A 17,183-nucleotide genomic window follows, 5' to 3' on the forward strand; every position below is an offset into this window, starting at 1 on the left:
ATTTGAACTTTCTCAAAGTTTAGGCATATTTGGATCTGGAGGTTTGGTTTGTTCCATTAGAAGCCTGATGCAAAATTAATGAGCTTGATTCTTCATTGAATTGCATGTTCTGCAGTCATTGACGCCTGTGTACAGTGGATGCAAAATGCTCCCAAATCAGAATGTTATCATTATACCACTGTGAACAGGTATAAGTGACTCCATAAGGTACAAGAAGAATCAGGCCCTAGATTTGAACTTCCCCAAAGAGAGCCAAGATTTGCACCTAATGTGAAAAGTACCTTTTTTCTGGTAACCTGTTTCCAAGTAACGTCTTAAGGTTGTACACTCTTAAATATGAAAGGGGGGGGGGAACCTTAAACTATACCATTTATTAAGAATGGATTACAAAAGAAATTAATGTAGAAACAATTATGCAAGATGCCCACCTAGGTTGCTCAGTTAATAACTTGGACATAGCTATAGCGCAGGAAAGTTCATTCTTAGGGGATATTGCGTATTATGGATCCTTTATGCTAGCACCAGAAAGTCATGCCTAGCTGGAGTGCATGTGAGTTTTGTTTCACAGGGCAAATTCTCATTTTTGCCAGCTTCTTCTGCAGTAGCGTGAGCTCTGGAAAGATTAGACCTGTTTGGGGCTGCCTATATCTAAAGATAGCCTCCAGGGCCCTCCTGCTTGACGGCCCTCTCGAATACCATTGACCTTGATGACAATTTTACCATTGACTTCAAAATATGCAGGATCAAGCCCTAAGAACACAGTTGCTGATCACTCATTCAATATCAGATTCTGTATAACAAGAACATTGTTACTAGCGATATATGACCCCATCTGCAAACATGAGCCAGACATTAAAAGTCTGGTTATCCTGGGGGGTGAGGGGGAGGGGCGAATGGTAGCCTGCTGCCCAGCCCTTACATGGCAGCTCCCGCGGCAGCACACATGCACCAGCTTGGGCAGCGGGTGGACCCTTTGAGGAGCACGGTTTTCAGGGCTGCGGTGGAGGACAGTGTGGGGGCCCATGCCAAGCAGGGTAAGAGGCTCCCAGAGGGCATGGAACATGAACTGCCCTAGATGCCAGCGCTTCCCCTGGCCGTGCACTGAAGCAGCTCCGGGACAGGGAGGGCTTGAGCAGGCAGGGAAGGGGGTTGCCGGGCAGGCAGTGCAAAGGGAGGCAGGGGGTTGTTGGGCAGGAGGGCCATGTCTTAGCTCTCCAGCAGGGCTGCCTGGCTGCTCCCCTGTGGCCACAGCTCTCTTGTGACCTGCACTCCCAGGCAGCCTGCTGGAGCTGAGGTTTGCAAGTCCCTTGGGGCCGTTCATGCTGGAGTTGAGGGGGGAGGGGAGAGGAGTGAGTGGGGGGCGGGGCCTTGGGGGAAGAGGCGAGACAAAGGCTGAGCCCTGGGGGGGGAAGAGGTGGGGCAGAGTGAGTCCGGTTTTCAGACATTAGAAAGTTGGCAACCCTATTGCTGTACATTAGCTTTAAATGCAATGGGGCCCATGGAGGCTATTTTTCCTCAGAATGCCTGTCTTCAGTAACACAACCCAATATGCTTGATATTCAAAAATCATTGCTGGTCAGCAGACCTCACAACATTTCAAACTGTTGTCACAGATGCTATCATGGATAATTTCTGCTTCATTGCAACAGAATAATTATTATTTATGACTGAGTTTAGCAGATTTGGTTATGTTTGATTTTGTTCAAGAGGCCCCAGTTCTCTGGGCCAAGTTATAGTATCACGCAGTCAGAACAGTTAAACATCCCCAGATGGTCTCTTTTGCACGTTAGCATTGTAGGTATTTTACAGCACTGTTATATACTCTGTTAATCTTGGACTGCACAAATGTTGCTTTTCAGATTCGGGTTTGTAAACAGTCTAGGTGGAATCTCCCGGGGAACATTTTGGATATATGCACACTTAGACCTGGCATGTGTTTAAAGTTCTTTGATTTTGAATAAATCATATCCCCATGTACTACCATGATGGAATGTGGATGATACTTTTGTGGTTATCCACAACTCCTCTTGGAGATTCTGGGAAGAAAAACTAATAGCACTCTTCCAGATATTTTGAAATGTTACTTACAACTGCAAGAAAGAGAAAGTTTAAAGAGAAATTAAGCCTTTACTTTTTTGGACTAATAATAAGTAATGGTAGAATAATAAGCTAGTTTCTGGGAAACTTTGGTCAGCAGAGAGCACTTTGATTAACTCATTTAGCCATCCATTTAGAATTCCATTACATCCCGTAATCTATAAACTACAAATGCTTAGGGAAATATAGACAATGGGTTGACAGAAAGCTAAGTACCTCCAAAAAAGCAGTTAATCACTAAGAACTTGATCATGCACAAATCAAAATCAATGGCTAAGCTCCCACTGAGTTCAGTGGAGGAGGATCAGGTCCCAGTCTAAGAGTATGCTTTTGTAAAAATTCTGGGTCAGTTTTATAATATACCTGCAAAACCGGACTGAAAATGATTTGCAGGTAATTTCAAGAATGTTATAACATAGCATAAGAACGGCCATACTGGGTCAGACCAAAGGTCCATCTATCCCAGTACCCTGTCTTCCAACAGTGGCCAATGCCAGGTGCTTCAGAGGGAATGAACAGAACAGGTAATCATCAAGTGATCCATCCCCTGTCACCCATTCCCAGCTTCTGGCAAACAGAGGTAGGGACGCCATGGCAATTGTAGCTCAGGTTTGAGCATTACTTTATCAGGATATAGCAGATATTGTGACAACTTGTTTAAAGATTCAGTTTGCTGTTATAGGAATATGCCATGTCACATTAGCCTTTTGGCTCCTCTTGGAACACAGACTATGGAGCTCTACCTTTGTCTTGATCTGAAATAAAACTCCCAGTGATGTCAATATGAGCTCTGCAAAAATATCAAAAGGCAGGACATGGCTCTTTGTTTTTCATTAATATTTCATGATCACAGAGAATAAGTGAAATCTGGGTCTCAGGCTTTAGAGCTCGACTGCAATTATGAACTATGGGGGAATGGCTTCTAGTGTCACTTTTTTGGTGTAGAAAACTTAGCTTTAGCATAGCATTTGAGAACCACAACTGTATTTGATACTGTCAGGAGTAAGGCCCTCAGCTGCACCTGCTCAATAGTCTTAATGTCCTAACGAGCCAGTTAGGCTGCTTGATGGACCACCCTGCCTGATTGACTGAGGAAGTCAACAAGTTGGTTCTTAACCCTAGCAGCAGCATCTCACTGGCTGCTCAACACACATGCCCAGAGACGCTCTGCCTGTCTGTGTTCATATCTCCAAGCCCGGCTCCTCCACCACTCCAACCTGCCCTGCACCCAGTCTTGTTCCCATCCTGTTCCAGCCCTGCTCCTGCCTCTCCTGACTTCTGGTAATCCGGTTCCAACCCTTGGTTCTGACTCCTGACTCAAACCTTGGCTCTGGAATTTGGACTCGGACCAGTAGGCCTGACAAATACCTACTCCAGACTGCTTCACCTCTGTCAGCAATCCCTTTAGAAATTGCTTCCAAGCCCTCGCTTCGCCAAGTATAAACTATTTTCCCATAGCACAGCATACCAACCATTGTAAAGCCTTGTCAGTGTTTTTATTTAATTATAGTGAAGAAGGCACTCAGATCTTTCTGGCAACACTTCTTGACCTAGATCAATTTGGCACTTTCATATTCCTTTCTCTTCTCCCTTTCATCTCTAAGCTCTTTGAATGCACTATTCACAATCGTTGTCTGGAGCTGCTCTCTTCCAACTCCATCCTAGACCCTCCCCAGTCCACTTTCACCCCTTGCATTCAACCAAAACTATTGCTGTCAAAGTTTCTAATAACCTCTTCTTAGCCAAAGTTAGTACTCCATCCTCATCCTTCTTGACCTGTCAGCCACCTTTGACCCATTTGACCATGCTCTTCTTGAAATACTGTCCTCCCTTGGCTTCCATGACACTGTCCTCTCCTGGTTCTTCTCCTACCTCTTTAATCGCACCTTCAGCATATCGTCCTGTCAAAGTTGTAGCTGAGGCCTGCCCTGACATGAGTAATTAACACCTGAAGGGAGGCCTCATATCTTGGAGGACAGAATTAGGGAGGTAAACAGATAATTAGGCTAAAAACAGAACGTTTGTGCTAATTAAGATAAGTAAATAGGTCAATAGGCTAAAAAGACAGAATGTCTGAGCCAGCTAAGATAAGAGAGAGAACACCCAGGGAACCACTTATTGACAATGGACAAGTTAAATTAGGAATGTAGAGAGGAGGTAAAGACTGTCATAAGCAATCATGGACAGAGCATGCTGCCCAGGGATTGGTTCCTGCAAAGTAACCAATCCAATCCAAAAACAGGTGATGCAATGTAAGTGTATATGAAGGAAGAGGTTTTCTGTAGAACTTTGCATGTGTGGCATGCTGCCCTATACCCCTCCAGAGGCTTGCATCCTTTCAGCCCAGTGTAGCTTTGCTGTATGCCAAATATAGGAACCTGAGTGATGAAATCTGGAATCAAACTGAGTTTTTTGGATCCCAGGGAACTGGCTGAAGCTCTCTCCCAGAACTGGAAAAGGCGTTCTGGATAAACCAAGTGGAAAAGGTCTCCAAGGGAATGTCAACATTAGTGGTGATGTGACTTGAGCCGGATCCATTTATCTGGAGCAGGTAACACATAGTAAAGCTATATGCATAATAAACTGCCAAGGATTGCAACCCAGCATTTTAGCAATGGCATTGGAAGGGCTTAAATTTGGGGAGGTTTCCAGGGTGGTAGAGGAGTGGGTTAGATCTAAAGAAGGTCCCTATGTACTCTCCTGGGAAATGATGGGGGGAGGGAGGGAGGGGAGAGACTGGAACCGGTTGGAAAAGGAAATCCAGCAAATAGTGTTAGACAAAAATTGCAAGAAAAAGAAACAGAAAACTATGTTATTAAAATTATACCCTAGAAGTCTCTCCTAAACAGAAGTTCAGTAGCAGGGAAAATACAGGGAGGTACTTTGGATACCTATGTAAAAGAATGCTAGGCAGAGCTCAGGAAAGGTCTGTTGAATGCCACTGAAACTTTAAAGAAGAAGACCCATGGGTGATCATGGAAAGAACAGTAATTGTAACTAAAGAATGAGTATAAAGATAAGCTCAGACATGGAGGGAAAAAATCAGCTGAGAAGTGTGTCACTTTGAGAGATAAGTGAATTAAGGAAACCGAGTGAGGAGTTAAAAGGAGCATTTATGCAGATGTTAAAAACTTTACAGACCGCTGAAAAGATTAAGCAGGCGAGTGTAGTAAAAGTATTCAGTGTCACATCGAATAAGAAATGGGAGGGGACAGAAGTGCTTGGTTTGATAATAAAATCTGGTTATGTCAGTAGAACTCAGTGCAGTCCAGTGGAACCCTGATAGGCAAACAAATTATGCAAGGGGAAGTCAAGTGGTGACAAGTACCACCAGGGACCACGGAACACGCTTTTCGGGCCCTAAGGGTGAGTGGATGAGGGGAGAGGGCAAAAAGGTGCAAGTGGGAGGCGAGGTCTGGGGGGAAGAGGCGTCAAGGGAGCCCGCGGCGTGAGGGTCTGGCGCCAGTGGCCCTCTCCCCCTTTTAAGGGCCTTTTGCAGCTCCTGAGTATCACCATTATGCTTTTGTCCCCAGAAATCTTTACAGCCACTCTGAAGGAAAATGGGCTATTTCCCCAAAGGAATGGTCTGTAAATCAGTTGTAAATGACTGCTATAGGCAGAGAGAAATCTGATTTGAATCATAGAAGATTAGGGTTGGAAGAGACCTCAGGAAGTCATCTAGACCACCCCCCTGCTCAAAACAGGACCAACCCCAGAACTATAGGGCAATCATATGACTGTGGACAATTTAGTCAAAATCAGTAAAAGGAAATAAGGGGTTTACATCTGAACTTGGCTGCCTCCAAATGTACATGTAGGGAATGCAATCTGGGTAAAAAAAATAATTAGAGCGACACAAGTGGTGTTGAGCAAGCTGTTTAAAATAAATGCAAATACATTTAATTATGCAAAGTTTTAAGGACCTAAACAAATGCTCCTGGCTTATAAAACCCCATTTTGTAGGTCTAAAATGAATTGGCTCTTAAAAGATTCCACAAAAAATCCATTTGAATCTTTCGTTAAAAGTTGCAAAAACTGACGGACACTTTTTGAGCCGCTGCCAATGTGTCCTGATAGTCTTTGCTAAAGTCTTGATTTTTTTCCCCCTCCCAAGCCTAACACAAGTAGCTGGTGTTATCTGCCTTTGTTACCTTCAATGAGTTGTGACAGCTGTGTTTTACAGGAACAGATGCCATGGGGCAGTAGTGACAGTCAGTTGGGGGTAGGTTGGGATGCCATATCCTCACTACCTGGGACCAGGATAGTGAGGCACCTCACTACCACCTGCCCTTAGCATGAGGAAGCCTCCTCTCTGCCTGCCTGGGGCCATCTCCCTGACACTAACAGGCAGCACAACATCCTCCTCTCGGTCTACGCAGGCTCGGCTAGCCAGTTAGCAACAGAGACCCTCCAATCCTTGAGCCCTCCAAGCGTCTGCCTGCAGTGTCCAGCCTCTGGTCCAGGGGACTCCTCCAGATTCTCATCCTGAAAGGAACAGGACACCACAGCTTACTAGTTACACCACAGGACATAGCTCTGCTTAACACACAGCACATAGGTATGTTTAGAGTACAAACAAGAAGTTTATTTAACAAAAGAACAGAGATTTGAATGATAGCAAGCAGAAACATTGAAACAAGGGGTTACATATAAAATAAAATCATTACACCCAATATAAGAGCCTAAACTTCACTAACGAGACATTCTTCTGTCACAAAGGTGAGCTCACCTAGAGTGTCTCTCCCAGCATCAGACAGTCAGAACAGCTGTGATCATCCCTTCATAGGGCAAACATGCTGGCAGCTTGTCCCCTAAGTGAAAGATAACTGCACACCCCAGATATAGTTCCCCTAATCCATAGTCTTCACTTATAAAAAGGGTAACCCCCATAAGCCCTGCAGCTTGTTTTTTTCCCCCCTGTCTAGAATCTCTCCTGGAGATTTTTCAATCACTTGATTAGCAGTTAGAGCCAGTTGTAAATAGACATTCATTGTGAAGTATTCAGTATGCAACCTGTATGTACCAGCCAGGTAGACAAGCGTCTCCTGTCTAAAAGAAGCTTGTTTAACACTTTCTGGGGACCAGCCCCGTGTTACAGGCCATAGGAACATAATTTTCAGTATATACACACATACATTCATTTAACAATGATTATGATGACCAGTGTGACAGTCTTTCAGTACAGTCCTTACATGGCACTTTTTGGCAAACTAATATGTGGATACCAGACTCGGGGTGGTGGTGCTTGTAACCCTTATATACCTCTCTGCCAGTTGGCACCAAGAGGTCCCTGGGTCACACTGTTCCAGCTGAAAAGAGAAGTTGGAGCATCTCATAACACTTCCTGTCACCAATTATACAGACTTGGGCCTGAATGCCCATTGTGTTACACCTTGTATAGTTATTGACACTTGTATAAGGTGAATACAAAGTCAATGTAAAATGCTACCAAGTTAGTATAGGTTGCAATATACTGTAGCCTGTGGTTCCCAATGTACCTACCATCACACATTAGGTGGATGCTATCTCAGCATAACCCTAACATACCAGATTTCTTATTTAATACATTCTTATTCTGTTCTTCTTAAATGTCAGCTGCCTTATTTCATAGCTACTTAAAATGATGTGCATTCATGTCTGAGTAAGGTATGTGAAAATATTTGAGGAAATGCAGAATGTACACCAAATAGTTTAGAAGTTAGGAGGACGGTGTTTTGCTTTAATTTTTACCTTTTGCCACCGAGGCTTTGTCTTTGCTGCTAAAAAGGATGTTTTTATTGTGAGCTAACTGAAGCAGACTAGTTCTCTTGCTGTAAAATTCTAGTGGCGACAAGGCACTATAGTTTTACCCCAAGGTAAACTAGGAGAGGTCTAGGTGGGAAAAACAGGTGCCTTGTCTTCACTTGGATTTCACAGCAAAAGTATAGTGTGTTATTTATCTCACTGTAAAAAAAAAAAAAAAAAAAAAAGCAACACTTTTTAGCAGTGAAGACAAAAACTGAAGGTTCTCTGAAACTTAGGGCCAGAAGTTACACAGTCCCGTCCAGACATAATGTTGGCTTCCAAGATTATGGTGAATGGGACAAATTGAATCTTGGCATACATAGATACAAATCCCATTAGTTCATTGTACTTGCTTATGCACAGGTTGAATTTGTTCCTATAATTTTGCCTCTATTTTGCTTTACCCTTTCCTAGCTAGCATTGTAAAAGCATTACTTTTTTCTAGAACAATCCAATTATGCCTAATCCAAGGTAGTCTTGAGACTTGTAAAATAACGCATCTCTATGATCAGTGTGTTTGCAGTCAACTAGTACATATTTCATGACACAATTTAAGGTCTTGTACAAAGAGATAGAATTGCAATCTAAATACAGCATAATGTACAGTAGAATGATTCCAAACAAGGAAGCATTGACCTAATCGAAATGCGAACAAGTTAACAACCCCCATTCTCAAGCCTTATTTAGTTCTAAGAGGAGCAACTGTAGCACATACTTCAGGTTCTGATCAAAAGCCCAGAGAAGTCAGTGGGAGTCTTACCATTAATTTCAGCGGGGTTTGAATTAGGCCTTTAATGAATGGTATGAACGGGCAGTGGGTGAAAATTATAAACCCAATCCCACAAGGGGCTGAACGCTTCCTGGTGGTGCTGAGAAACCTCAGAACCCATTGGCTTCAGTGTTGAGATCTCTCATAGCCCCACTAGGAGGTGTTCTACACCTTTCACGTTCATGTCAAGATTTCTCCTGTGCCATCTTGTTCCCCCCACCACACACACACATACAGTGCAGGGTGTTTTCAGAAACATTGGAAACATAGATCACTTGATAGATGTTCATTTTGTCCAAATGACATGGCATTAGGCCATCACAGTGGTTTTATTTGTTGCCGTAAATGCTCTTTAGAAGCAAATATTTGATTAGTGAAAAAGAAATGTAGTTATCTTGCACAACATCAGCACTGACAAAACACCTGTGTTCTGACTGAACTAATGCACTGTTCCTGCATTTCCAGCTGATATTCTATGTTTACATGAAAATCTACATATGTGAGCTCTTGATTTAAAGTATTTATGTAAATAGTGGTTTGGAATTACTCAGCCCCCAAATGATTTTTGAGTAAATATTTTGTTTATGGTGTAATGGCATATCCACCCCACACAAGGCAGAGCTGGTTAAATTAGGTCAATTAACCTTATATTCTGCACCTGGGGGAGAATCTGGGCTCAACAAAGCTTAATGGAAGAGGAAGTTCAGATAGGAAGGAGCAGAGCTGGGCTGGTGTAAAGGGATGAAGTGGAGAACAGAAGAGGGCTGCAGGGTAAGTAGTCTGTCACTCCCTGGGAGAAGTGAGGTTTGTATGGGACTACAGAGTCTGGCAAGAAGTCAAAAAGGTGAGGTAGTCTACAATTACTCCCTGGGAAGAGGAAGTTTGCGCTAGTAAACCGAGGGGAGGAAAGGAGATAGAAGATAGAGATGGGTATAGGAAGGAGTCCAGGGAAATAGCAACAGGATCTGGGAGCAAACTGACTGTAATCATTGGGCATAGGGTCCTCAGCTGGAACCCAGAATAGTGGGCTGACCCAAGTTCCCCTACCAGTTGCTAGGAAATTGGTGCAGGATCTGTCATGGGAGTGGAAGACTGTCTGGAACATCATGTGGACTGCTGGTCCCGTGGGATTCTCCTACCCTGGAAGGGGAGGACTATACAGTGAGCAGGCTGAAGGGTTAAGTTGCAAAGATAGAGTACCATAAATCCTGGAGAGCAAGGGGGAATGCAGTGTGACCAACTGTCAGAAGGGGGACATATGGGGATTATGGGCTCCCTGGACACCTGCCCGCCCCCCAGTTTCCACTGTTCTTCATTTGCCCTCCACCCTTTCTTCCCCAGTTGGCAGTCTTTGGGTGGGATCTCTGTATGGACAACCTCCCACAGGACAGGGTTTGGCTCTTGTTCCTCCTTCCTCTTCGCAAGAGAGGGAAGATCCAGCTGGAACAAGGACCAGTCTTTCAGGCAGCCCCTAGAGAGTTACCTCTAAGGATTCAGTCTAACAGAGTCTATTGCCCTTTTATGGGGTTTGCATTCTACCTCTCTTTCTGGGGTGTGTGATTCTATCATAGGTCAGGGCAGTGTTAAGTGTGGTGTGCCCCCCAGCTGTCTCCTCATCAGTTGGACTCACTCTGTTCCCAGCAGCCACAAGCATAGCAACCTTCTTCCTGTTCACCACTCCTTCCTGGGGTAAGTTTCCCCCTTTTAAGCTCCTCTCCGTCCAAGCTGAGCAAGCCTTGCAGGTGTGCCTCGTTAGCCAGGAACAGACCCAGAGGAGCTTGTTAGCCTTCTATCACTTCCGTTGAAACACATCACTGTGTTGGATTAGATTAAAACAAGTTAATTTAAAAAAAAGATAGAGGTTTTAAGTAAGTTCAAGTGCAAGGGATAAAGACAAATGGTTACAAGCAGATAAAAGTAAAATATGCTTTCTAGTGGCTAAGACTTAACAAGCTATAGCCTTGGTTCAAGGTAGATTTCTTACTAATCCTTTTCTTTACAAGCCATGGCTGACTTTCTCTCAGTATGACCTTCCACAGAAGTAAAGGTTTTGGTTTCTCTGTGTCTTCCTAGATAAAATATCTTTGCCTAAGCAAGTTTTTCACTCCTAGTCAGTTCCCAGAGACTTCAGCCCCCTGGGTTAAAGGGCCCATCTTTCTCAGCTTTCAGGAGCTGTGGCCCCTTGTCTGTCCAGTGATGGATGCCAAGATGGCTTCTTCTCCTTCCTTGTATCTTCTGAAACCCACTGTTTTTTCCCCAGACTCAGGATGACGTCATGTTGTTCTTCACTTTCTCTGGGATTTCCATTCTCCTGATGATTTGTATGTAAATAGGGCTTCCATTGTTTTTGGTCACACCTTGCTTAAATTCACTGGAGACAGATAGCTTCCTTCTCTCCTGTCTGGGGGAAAAAACAGTTTCTTCCTGTGTTTAGTTGCAGACTTTAAAGCAGAATATCAATAAGTTTACCTAATTCCTCAAGTAGTGTTAATACACACATTTCACAATGATATCAATCACCAGTGTGTCATTAACTTTCATAAAAGACCCTAATTGAGACACTTTTATAATACAGTAATATTATATACAATCAGTTGATTCAGTTGCTTGTCACTGGAGGTTCAGATCCCACAAGAGACTGTCTTCCCCACTTGCGAGGTTGATGGCTTTGTTTACCTTTTACATAAATGTACCTTCACTTTTCTCTGCCTGATGCCCAGGCTGGTCAGACAAATGAATACACATTCCTTTATCTAAGGCAGACAGGACTTGTGCATTGTCTGCCACACATATTTTAAGAACATAATTCTAGCACACATTCACAACTTTGAACACAACTCATATATACCTAATGCAAGAATGTTAATGATCAGTGAATTATTAGTTTTCCAATATCTTACATGACATCTTTTAGATATAGATTATGAAATAGTGTGTTGTATAGTGAGTATGTCAGGGCTGACAAGAGCTGCTGCCACAGTATTAAACCACCAATATGGCTGTATGTTTCTCTCATTTCCCCTCCCCCTGCAAAAAACCCTGTTCCTCTAATTTTGTAGTAGTTAAAGAAATTGTACTGAATGCTATTAATAGAGCTAGTCAAAATTCTGAAATTCGTTTTTTTGTAAAAAAACAAAAACCAAAACCCATACCTTGTCACTTTTTTTAATTAACTCTAGATACTAACAAAGGGATTCATTTTGTTTGCCTTGAAAAAAGTCATACATTTATAAAAAATTATATTTTAATGTTTATACATTCTTATGAGCCAAGCACTAATTTATACTAATAGCCATAAAAGTTAAATAATTATTTTAAAATCCATATTTGTAATATCAAATTGATCTACCTTTCTACCGAACTGTTTTTACACAAATTTTAAAATGGATTCTGGATAGAAATTAATCTTTCACATATGTATGACATTAATTAAATATGTCCAGTAAATGAAAGAACTAGTCTTTGGGGTTGCCTCTGTCTGCTTCTTCCCAGTTGGGTCACAGATTTTAAAGCATCATATTGTTAAGTATCTGTTTTCCCATATAGAAATAATATATAATTTCACAATGACATTAATCACCAGTGTGTCGTTATTTTTCAGAAAAGACCTCGTCTTTGCCACCCATCACTAGACAGACACAATGGAACAGAACTCTTGCAAGCTGAGAAAGATGGGTCTTTCAACCAAGGGGTAGTGGTGGGGAATTTGAAGTCTCTAGAAACTGAATACAGGTGAGAAACCTGTTTAGGTAAAGAACTTTCACCTAAGACAGGGAACTAGCATTTTGTACTTCTGTGGAAGGTCCTGACTGAGGGAAAGTCAGCCATGGCTGGGAAGAATAATGACTGGTGAGAGAAACCATATTGAACAAAGCCTGTACTTTGCTAGATTAAGTTTTAGACTTTTAGATGTGTGTTTTCACTTTTATTTGCTTGTACCGCTTTCTAACTTTATTCCTTTTACCTGGCATTACTTAACTTATGTCTTACTGCTAATAAGCAATGTGTTCTGATCTTGAACACAAAAAAGAACGGATAAATGACCAGGGAAGAGTATAAAAATATTGCTCAGGCATGCAGGAGTGAAATCAGGAAGGCCAAATAACACTTGGAGTTGCAGCTAGCAAGAGATGTTAAGAGTAACAAGAAGCGTTTCTTCAGGTATGTTAGCAACAAGAAGAAAGTCAAGGAAAGTGTGGGCCCCTTACTGAATGGGGGAGGCAACCCAGTGACAGAGGATGTGGAAAAAGCTGAAGTACTCAATGCTTTTTTGCTTCGGTCTTCACAAACAAGGTCAGCTCCCAGACTACTGCACTGGGCGGAACAGCATGGGGAGGAGGTGACCTCTGTGGAGAAAGAAGTGGTTTGCTTCTATTTAGAAAAGCTGGATGAGCACAAGTCCATGGGGCCAGATGCGCTGCACCCGAGAGTGCTAAAGGAGTTGGCGGATGTGATTGCAGAGCCATTGTCCATTATCTTTGAAAACTCATGGTGATCGGGGGAGGTACCGGATGACTGGAAAAAGGCTGATGTAGTGCCCATCTTTAAAAAAGGGAAGGAGGAGGATCCGGGGAACTATAGGCCAGTCAGCCTCACCTCAGTCCCTGGAAAAATCATGGGGCAGGTCCTCAAGGAATCTATTCTGAAGCACTTAGAGGAGAGGAAAGTGGTCACGAACAGTCAACATGGATTCACCAAGGACAAGTTATGCCTGATTAATCTAATTGCTTTCTATGATGAGAACTGGCTCTGTGGATGAGGGGAAAGCGGTGGACGTGTTATTCCTTGACTTTAAAAAAAGCTTTTGACATGGTCTCCCACAGTATTCTTGCCAGCAAGTTAAAGAAGTATGGGCTGGATGAATGGACTATAAGGTGGATAGAAAGCTGGCTAGATCATCAGGCTCAATGGGTAGTGATCAATGGCTCCATGTCTATTTGGCAGCCGGTATCAAGTGGAGTACCACAAGGGTCGGTCCTGGGGCCGGTTTTGTTCAATATCTTCATTAATGATCTGGAGGATGGCGTGGATTGCACCCTCAGCAAGTTTGCAGATGACACTAAAATGGGAGGAGAGGTATATACGCTGGAGGGTAGGGATAGGATACAGAGGGCCCTAGACAAATTAGAGGATTGGGCCAAAAGAAATCTGATGAGGTTCAACAAGGACAAGTGCAGAGTCCTGCATTTAGGACGGAAGAATCCCATGCACCGCTACAGACTAGGGACCGAATGGCTCTGCAGCAGTTCTGCAGAAAAGGACCTAGGGGTTACAGTGGATGAGCAGCTGGATTTGGGTCAACAGTATGTCCTTGTTGCCAAGAAGGCCAATGGCATTTTGGGATGTACAAGTAGGGGCACTGCCAGCAGATCGAGGGACGTGACCGTTCCCCTCTATTCGACATTGGTGAGACCTCATCTGGAGTACTGTGTCCAGTTTTGGGCCCCACACTACAAGAAGGATGTGGAAAAATTGGAAAGAGTCCAGCGGAGGGCAACAAAAATTATTAGGGGACTGGAACACATTACTTCTGAGGAGAGGCTGAGGGAACTGGGATTGTTTAGTCTGTGGAACAGAAGAATGAGGAGGGATTTGATAGCTGCTTTCAACTACCTGAAAGGGGGTTCCAAAGAGGATGGATCTAGACTGTTCTCCATGGTAGCAGATGACAGAACGAGGAGCAATGGTCTTAAGTTGCAGTGGGGAGGTTTAGGTTGGATATTAGGAAAAACTTTTTCACTAAGAGTGTGGTGAAGCACTGGTATGTGTTACCTAGGGAGGTGGTGGAATCTCCTTCCTTTGAAGTTTTTAAGGTCAGGCTTGACAAAGCCCTGGCTGGGATGATTTAGTTGGGGATTGGTCCTGCTTTGAGCAGGGGATTGGACTAGATGACCTCCTGAGGTCCCTTCCAACCCTGATATTCTATGATTCTAATAAATTTGTTCTATTGTTACTATTAACCAACTCAATGCTGGGTTTAAATGGAAGGGTGTGCTTACCCGTTAAGCTAATAAGCTGTGATGTGCTTTTATGTCTTTAGAGGAACAAACTAACATTGTTTTTCTGAACTGTCTAGGAGAGGGCTGGACATTACAAACCACACGTTTTGGGGAAAATTCAGGATGGGAAATGTGTTGCCGTCACCCTGCAAGTAGTAACCAAGGCTGGTAGAGACCTGGTAGTGTGACTGGTGTGTTTCTAGTAGGATGCAGGGTCAGAGTTGCTGGACCAGGGCTGCAGTTATGCACAATCAGTGTGTGACCTGCTTGCTTGTTGCTGACTGAAAATCCCAGGCAGGAAGTTACAGCAGTAAAGCATTTTATGGCACCCAAGAGTGCAGCATAAGTGGTGACAACTTATGGGGTGCATTGCACCCCAGAACATAACAGATGCATAAACAGGGGACTCTCAAGTAGGAGTAGAGAAGTTTATTTTTCCTCTGTGTTTGGCACTGTGGTAATAGTTGCTGGAATACTGTGTCCAACTCTGGTGCCCACATCAACATCAAGAAAGATGTTGATAAATTGGAGAGGGTTCAGAAAAGAGCCACAAAAATTATTAAAGAACTAGAAAATATGATATATAGTGATAAATACAAAGAGCTCAATCTATTTAACAAAGAGAAGGTTAAGGGGAGACTTCGTAACAATCTATAAGTACTTACATCAGGAACAAATATTTACTAATGGGCTCTTCAATCTAGCAGACAAAGGTATAATACGGGGTTCTCAAACTAGGGGTTGGGACCCCTCAGGGGTCACGAGGTTATTACATGGGGGGGTCAGGAGCTGTCAGCCTCCACCCCTAACCCCGCTTTGCATCCAGCATTTATAATGGGGTTAAATGTATAAAAATGTGTTTTTAATTTTTAAGGGGGGGTCACACTCAGGCTTGCTATGTGAAAGGAGTCACCAGTACAAACGTTTGAGAATGACTGGTATAACACAATACAATGGCTGGAAGCTAAACCAAGAAAAATTCAGACAGGAAATGTGTACATTTTTATCGGTGAGAGTAATTAACCGTTGAAACTATTTACCAAGGGTCATGGTAGATTCTCCCCCAGTGACAATTTTTAAATCCAGATGAGATGTTTTTCTAAAAGAATTATTTGGTGGAAGTTCTGTGGCCTGTGATATAAAGGAGGTCAGACTAGATGATCACAATGGTCCCTTCTGGCCTTGGAATCTATGAATCTATGTCTCTGAGCCACCTACCTTGTCTGTCCCTCATTTTTCCATTGTAAAATAGCCTTCTGTTCTAAAGCAACATCTCAGGATTCTTATAAAGCTTGGTTGAATATTTAATGTGAAACATAAAACAAAATGTATTTGTATTAAGGGACAGACAGTAGCTGAAAAGAAGCAAGTGGGCAGGAGTTAAATCAGAAAAATATTGATGTGGGAAGAAAAAAAGAAATAAGGAAAGGAATAAAAATCCTTTTTAAGTCAGAAGAAGGAAGGGGAGCTGAGAAGTAAAAAAGTTAATGGGGAACTAAAGGCCTGATCCAATGCTCATTTCAGTCCATGGAAAGACACCATTACTTCAAATGGGTGTTGGATCAGGTCTTGTATGAAAAAAAGACAGGAGGTTTGGGGATAATGGAAAAGAGGTACTTACTCTTTTCTCTTAATCTTTTATCCACATTTCCTTTCTCCCCTTGTCCCTCTATCTAGTTTCTCTGCACAGGCAGTCAGTTGCTAGGGCTCCTTCACCAGACCCCAAGTAGCACATGGAAAGGTGGATGCCCCTGTGTTTGTTAACTTTGAAAACTGGAAGTGAGCCCTAATTACATTTCATACAATCCTAGGTTAGATTGGTTTGGAAGCTGAATGTTAGGGCAGTGGTTGTTCGTAGGCTATTCATGGCAGAAACCAAGGCCATGGTGGATTTTAATTCTTCAGTTATAGTATGTTAGTTTCAAAGGGCCTGCACAAATTCATGGAGCCAAGGCTGAAAATAATTTAAGGAACAGAAGTGGAAAGTAAGATAGATGCATTTCTTATGTAGCCTCAGATGGTTCCCTTCACTGTTAAACTTGGCATCAAAGGAAATGCTGAACAAATTAAATATTCGATCCCATATTCCAGTCTTGGCGTCCTGGATTTGTCTCCGGACAGAGTCCAGAACAATCATGTAGAATGCAATGCAAGGAGCACCTCATTTTGTGGATTTTAATGTTACAGGGCAAAGTAAGTCTGAAGTATTTTCCTTAACTCTAAAATGACAAGCTTTTAATGGTTGTAAATCATACTCAAGCTCTCTTGAACCTCTTTCAACGGTTTTATTTTTAAAAGTTAATAACTAAAGATGGGCCAGATTCAAAATCCTACATTGAATGCTGCTGAGCTTGGATGGGAGGCACGTAGAAATCTGGATCCCAGTTCTGCAGGTTGGCTCATCTTAGCCCCGGAGGCTGATATTTATGGCACAGTAGTTGTGGAGGACTTTTGAAATCATAATATACCTGAATGCATTTTGGTCTAGAGGCTTTTCTTCCTCAGAAGTTCACAGCTTTTAGTTTAGAAACTCT

The sequence above is a fragment of the Caretta caretta genome, chromosome 1, assembly GCF_965140235.1.
Source record: "Caretta caretta isolate rCarCar2 chromosome 1, rCarCar1.hap1, whole genome shotgun sequence".
Taxonomy (NCBI): Eukaryota; Metazoa; Chordata; order Testudines; family Cheloniidae; genus Caretta; species Caretta caretta.